Source organism: Nicotiana attenuata, chromosome 4 (assembly GCF_001879085.1).
Source record: "Nicotiana attenuata strain UT chromosome 4, NIATTr2, whole genome shotgun sequence".
Taxonomy (NCBI): domain Eukaryota; kingdom Viridiplantae; phylum Streptophyta; class Magnoliopsida; order Solanales; family Solanaceae; genus Nicotiana; species Nicotiana attenuata.
Genome location: NC_031992.1, coordinates 9,214,229 through 9,221,072, shown reverse-complemented (window position 1 = coordinate 9,221,072; position 6,844 = coordinate 9,214,229).

Here is a 6,844-nt window from a genome sequence, read left to right as displayed (position 1 = left end):
AACATGGTATTATCAAGGATAATGCGTTTTCCTATGTCTAGGGATTCTAACTTATTAGTCTTGCTAGAGCGAAGATTAGCATAAAACATTCTCACTAAAGGTTCATAGACTTTGGGAGGGGGGAGGAACTTAGACCATCCTTGAAAAACAAATAGATCCTTTACCTTACAATTGAGGGCCTCCATATAGTCAAGGTCGACTACTCTGCCATAAGCAATGGGCTTGCCTTTCAGAGCAACAAAGAGATCCCTATTTGGGGTATCCCGAAAATTGAGGTCCAACTCTAGAGAACTCGAGAGGTCTACTTTAGATTTCTTGGGGCTCTTCCATAGGCCTTTTTCCAAGGGCTTTTTCTCCTATTTGGTGAGAGTTGTCTGATAGTTCTGCCCGAGAATAGGCAAACCCTTTTGAGTGGTCAGACTCTAGGTCTACTTGTTCTGGGGGCTGAGAAGAGAGTATTCCCTTGGAACGAGTACTTTTTCTAATGGAGGCAGACAAATTCTTGGAGTGTTTAACCATGGAAAAATTTTGAGGAAGAGTTTGAAGGATTTTTGAGGAGGGTTTCAGAGCGATACGAACAATAAAGACAGAGAAGAGTGGTTTAGAGGATTCAAAAGGACGGGATTTTGACGGTTGAGTGCAGGAAAGGAAAGGGTGTCAGTGAAGTATCATAATGATTGATTTTCCTTTGTTGAAAGCTGCGACTAATGGGAAATGAGAAGAAAATTGAAGGCGCTAAATTAATGCATACTTACACAAAAAAACAAGATTAAAAACATTAGGCACATACGAATTAAAACTAACACATAGGTCCTAATCTTTATGATCAAGAGAAATAGTACCAAGTAGTTCTCTTAGGGAGCAAAATTTGTCTTCGGGGTAAAGGCTTAGTGAAAATGTCTGCTAATTGATCAGTGGTGCCAACAAATGATAATTCTATACCTCCCTTGAGGACATGATCTCCAATGAAATGATATTTGATTTCTATATGCTTAGCCCTTGAATGATACACAAGATTCTTTGAGAAACATATTGCACTAGAGTTATCACAAAATATTTGAATAGGTTACAAATATAGTTCATAAAGACCCAGTTGATGAGACATCCATAGTAACTGTGCAGAGCATTGCCCAATGGCAATATATTCTGCCTCTGTTGTGAATAATACAACTAAGCCTTATTTCTTACTGTTCCATGATATTAATGCCTTTCCCAGTAATTGACATGTTCCGCTAGTGCTTTTTCTATCTTCCTTATCACCTGTAAGATCAACATCTAAAAAACCTTCCAGCTTAAAATTGTTAGAACATGGATACCATAGTCCATAAGAAATATTTCCGATGAGATAACGAATTATTCTCTTTACTGTAGTCAGATGCGACACTGGTCGATTGGCAGTTAAGTAAAGCAAAGAGCCAATCACTCCATGATATTTAGTTTCGTCAATAGGATTTCCTTCTTCAGATTGTTGAATTTGAAGTCCAAGGAAAAACATAAGCTCTCATATCATTCTTATTTCAAACTCACTTGCATAAGACTAGCGAATTCCTTGCACAAAAGAGGGTTAGCACTTCCAAATATAATATTATCAACATAAACTTGAATAATAAGATTACCTTCTTAAATAAATAGTGTAGTATCTACTTTACCTCTCATAAACCCATGATCAAGTAGATATAAACTGAGCCTTTCGTACCAGGCTCGTGGAGCCTGTTTGAGTCCATACAGAGCGTTAGTCAACTTGTGCACATGGTAAGGGAATTTTGAGTCTTCAAAACCAGGAGGTTTTTTTACATATATCTCCTCATCAGTAAAGCCATATAAAAAGGCACTTTTGGAATCCATCTAAAAAAGTCTAAATTTTTTGAAGGATGCGTATGCAAGAAGAATCCATATAGACTCAAGTCGAGCTACTGGTGCAAAGGTTTCATCGTAGTCGAATCCTTCCTGCTATGAGTAGCCTTGAGCTACTAATCCGGATTTGTTTCTCACAACCTTTCCATCTTCATTGAGCTTATTACTGAAAACCCATTTTGTTCTCATTACAGTAGCATCTGCAGGCTTAGGCAGCAGTTTCTAAACTTGGTTCTTATCAAATTGATCGAGTTCTTTCTGCATTGCTTGTACCCAGCTGGAGTATTTTAAGGCTACCTTAACCTTCTTTGATTCAATCTGGGAGATGAGTGCTACATTTGCCTTTTTCTTGGGAGCTCCCCTAGTTTTCATTTCTTCACTTGGATCTTCTATGATAAACTTTTGAGGATATTTTGGTTCACTTCTCCACTTATTTGGACGTGTTGCAATCGTATGAGTAGTTGATTCCTTCTGTGATTCTAGTTGACTGTTGACAGGCTCATTAGTTGACTCTATGACACCTTCTAGTATATCAATCAACTTTTGATGTTTGCCTGACTGTGGTGTTTCATGACAGATATCTTCATCACCTGCAATAATTCCTTTCTCGATCGTAGTGTTATTTTCATCGAATGTGACATGTACTAATTCTTCTACAAATAAAGGGAGTTTAGTATAAACTCTAAAAGATCTACTGTTAATGGAATAACTTAGAAAAATACCTTCATCACTTCTTGGATTAAATTTTCCAAGATTGTCCTTACCATTGTTATGGATTAAACATTCGCTGCCAAAAAGATGTAAATAACCTATGTTGGGCCATTTACCTTTCCATAGTTCAATGGAGTCTTCTTCAAGATAGGTCTTATAAGTCATCTGTTGAGAATGTGGCAGGCTGTGCTTACTGCTTCTACCCAAAAGTGGTATGGCAAGGAATATTCTAATATCATTGTTCTGGCCATATCTTGTAGAGTTCTATTTTTCTGCTCAACTACTCTATTTTGTTGAGGTGATCTTGGAGCTGAGGAGCTGTGAGTATATCCTTGATCATTGCAGAAATCTTCAAATGCTCTGCTTTCGTATTCTCTTACATGATCACTTTTAATGGTTGTAATAAGGTACCCCTTTTCTCTTTCAACTCTCTTATAGAAAATCTCAAAGTTTTTCAAAGCTTCATCTTTGTGAGATAGGAAAATCACCCATGTAAAACGTGAGTAGTCATCAAAAATAAGTAAAGCATATCGTTTTCCTCTTATGCTAGCAGTTCTGGTGGGTCCAAACAAATCCATATGGAGCAATTGTAAAGGCTTGGTGGTAGACACAATGTCTTTATTTTTGAAGGAGTTTCTAGTTTGTTTACTAATTTGACATGCATCACATATATAATTTCTAGAAAAGTTGAGTTTAGGGAGACCAATAACTAAATCATGCGTGGAGAGTTTCTCAATAAGATGCATGCTTGCATGACCAGGTTTCTTATGCCACAACCCTGGATCATCAGATATAGATGCTAAGCAGATGTGACTATCTGATTTTCAAACCATCAAGATATAAACATTTCCATACCTTTTTCCTGGGAGTATTATTTTACCTGTCTCATCTTCAATGGCACAACCTGTTTTATTGAATTTAACTTCGTACCCTGAATCACATATCTGACTTATACTCAGGAGATTGTAGTTGAGTCCATCTACAAGATACACTTCATTAATATCACAATTTTTATTGAATGGAACTGTGTCAGTGCCAACTATCTTTCCTTTTGAGTCATTGTCAAATTCGAAACTTCCTCCATTTATTTTTGTATCTTCTTTGAACAGGTTTTTTGTCACCTGTCATGTGACTGGAACACGCACTGTCTAAGTACTATTTTCCTTTGTGGCTCTTCCTATGGTGTTCGTGCAAAATAGAATTATCACTTTCTTTTAGGTATCCAATCTTGCTTGGGTCCTTATTGGTTAGTTCTACTAAGATTAGGATTGTTTTTGGGTTTCTAAATCCATCCTGAAATATTAGATTTACGAAATCGACAGAAAGAGTAATTATGTCCACTTTTATTACAGCAGTGACACATAGGGGCTGATCCATCTTTTGATCTTCCACCTGTGTTAGTACTTGTGGACTCAGTTCTAACCGGTCCTTTTCCAGTTGACTTGTAAGTCGCCTGGTTAGACTTGGCAGAACTGTGACTGGTGGACTTGTGCATGCCATTAAGTTGCATTTGCAATTCCTGAACTTCATCTTGAAGTACCTTTCAATTTCACATACTTCAAGCTTGAGTTCCAGTCTTTCTTTTCCCTATTGAGTCTCCTTAGTTCATTCATCATTTTTTGAGACTCTTTTAGAGTAAGGTCAACAATATCCTACAATTCATTATATCTTTCACAGTTATAAGATCTTACCTCGCTTGTTTCACTTCGTGCCATGAAACAGTTTTCATCATCATCGTTCCATTCATCGTCTGATGTATCTTCATCGGTCCAGCAGCCGGAGAGTTCTTTCATGTCGTTTTCCAGAATTGTCTTGAAGCATAGATTTGCTATTTCCTCATGTTCCGAACTATCTTCATCACTCTAGCTTCCAAAAGATTTGTTTTTATTGAATCCTCTGGAAACCTTTCTTTTAAGATCTGGGCATTCAGCTTGAACATGCCCATATCTTCCACACTCGTAACATTTTTCATCATTCTTGTCTTGTTCATTATATTTCCTGGTTCGCCTGGGGCATCCTACCTCTTCTTGTGTTTCTGTATCTTCTCATTAAACCATCTATGTTCCTTGATACCATGGCAATCTATTCTTCAAGAGCTTCTAGGTCGCCATCAATATCATCTTCTGGTCTTTCAATTGTAGCTTCAAAGGCGACTATTTTCTTCTTTTCTTCATGGTTTATTTTCTTGAGGTGAGTTTTCTCAATTACTATATGATCTCCTCGAAGCTCATCATAAGAAAATCTATTTAGATCTTGTGATTCGAGTGCAACTACTTTTGTCTGCCAAGTGGTAGGTAGTCTCCTTAGAATTTTTCAAACTTGATCACCACTTGAGTATGGTTTACCAAAAGCTTTTAGATCACTAATGTTTATGCTGAACCTTGCAAACATTTCCTCAATGGATTCTCATTCTTTCATCTGGAAGAGTTCATAGTCATGAACCAACATATGTTAACGTGAGTTCTTTCACTTTTCTAGTTCCTTCATAAGTAACTTTCAGTTTATCCTTCATTTCTTTGGCTGTATAACAACTTGAGATTTTCTCATATTCCTCTCCACTTATAGCATTATAGAGTAAAGTTCGTGCTTTTGCGTTGACTGAACAACTGCCATTGGCTCGTCTATGTACTCATCTATATCTTCTTGATCAGCAGGTAGTTGAGCAATTGCTGGTAGTGGATAGTTCCCCTTTTTGATAACGCGCCATACTTTGACATCATATGATTTTGCATATATTTCCATACGCACTTCCCAGTGAGAAAAGTATTGTCCATTGAAATATGGTGGCCTAACTTGCGATCAGAAGGGAACTGCAGGAAGTGCAGGAGAAAATGAGTTGTATAATGCTGAATACAGAATTAATTGAAGAAGAAAAAGAACTAAAGAGTAAACTAGAGAAATGGATACTGATAGAGGAAACCATTTATAGGCAAAGATCAAAGGTACAGTGGCTGAAGTTGGGAGATACTAACTCTGCATATTTCTTTGCCCATATGAAGAATAGGAACTGTTTGAATGGAATTCATGAGCTCACGAATGATCTAGGGGTGCAGTTACATATGGATGAGGAAAAAAAGACAAAAATACTTGGATACTATAAATAATTGCTAGGGTCAAATGCTCCTGCAATCCCAACAATAGATCCAAATGTAATGAAAAGAGGGGCAATGCTCACAAGAGAACAACAAGTTAAGCTGATCCAGCCTGTCACAAAATAAGAGATATGGGAAGCTTTACAAGATATAAACGATTTGAAAGCTCCAGGGCATGATGGTCTCAATTCAATTTTCTTCAAGAAGTCTTAGAATATCATAGGGGAGGAGGTAACACAAGCTGTGCAGGATTTCTTTGAGGCATCACAGATTTTTAAGCCAGTTAATTGTACCTCAATTCTTTAATTCATAAAGTCAGAAATCCTGCTACTATCAAGGAGTATAGACCTATTTCATTTTGCACCACCCTCTACAAAATCATCTCAAAGGTCTTTACCAGTAGACTGCAAAGAGTTATGGATAGTCTCATAGATAAGACTCAATCTGCTTTTATCCCTGGAAGAGCAATTATTGAAAACATCATTCTAAGCCATGAGTTAGTAAAAGGGTATGGAAGGAAAGGAGTGTCTCCTCGATGCATGATGAAATTGGACATGCAGAAGGCAGATGACTCACTTGAATGGCCATGTCTTGAGCAGGTTTTGAGTGCATTGCCTTTTCAAGCTCAGTTTGTGCAATGGATAATGACTCGTGTACAAAGTGTTACATATACTATCATGTTGAATAGTTCACCAACTCAGCCATTTATAGCCAGGAAAGGACTCAGACAGGGGGACCCACTATCCCCCTTCCTTTTTGTGCTGGCAATGGAATATCTCATAAGAAGATTGAAGGCATTGCATCACATCCCAGATTTCAACTATTATCCTAAGTATGCAATGATGCAAATCATGCTGCTTGGATTTGCAGATGACCTTTTGTTGTTTTGCAGGGGTGACATTGCTTCAATTCAGTTACTATACAATTGCTTTTTGTATTTCTCAAAAGCATCAGGATTGGAGATCAACAAGAAGAAAAGTTCCATATTCTTTGGTAGAGTATCACAAGCTATTCAAGCAGACATTCTGGAGTTCTTGGGAATTCGAAAATAAGAGTTGCCAATAAGGTACCTGGGAGTACCTTTATGCTCTAAAAGGGTCTCACTAGTTCAATGTCAACCTCTACTTGACAAACTAGTGGGAAGAATTACATCCTGGACAGCCAAGCTATTGTCATATGCAGGGCAA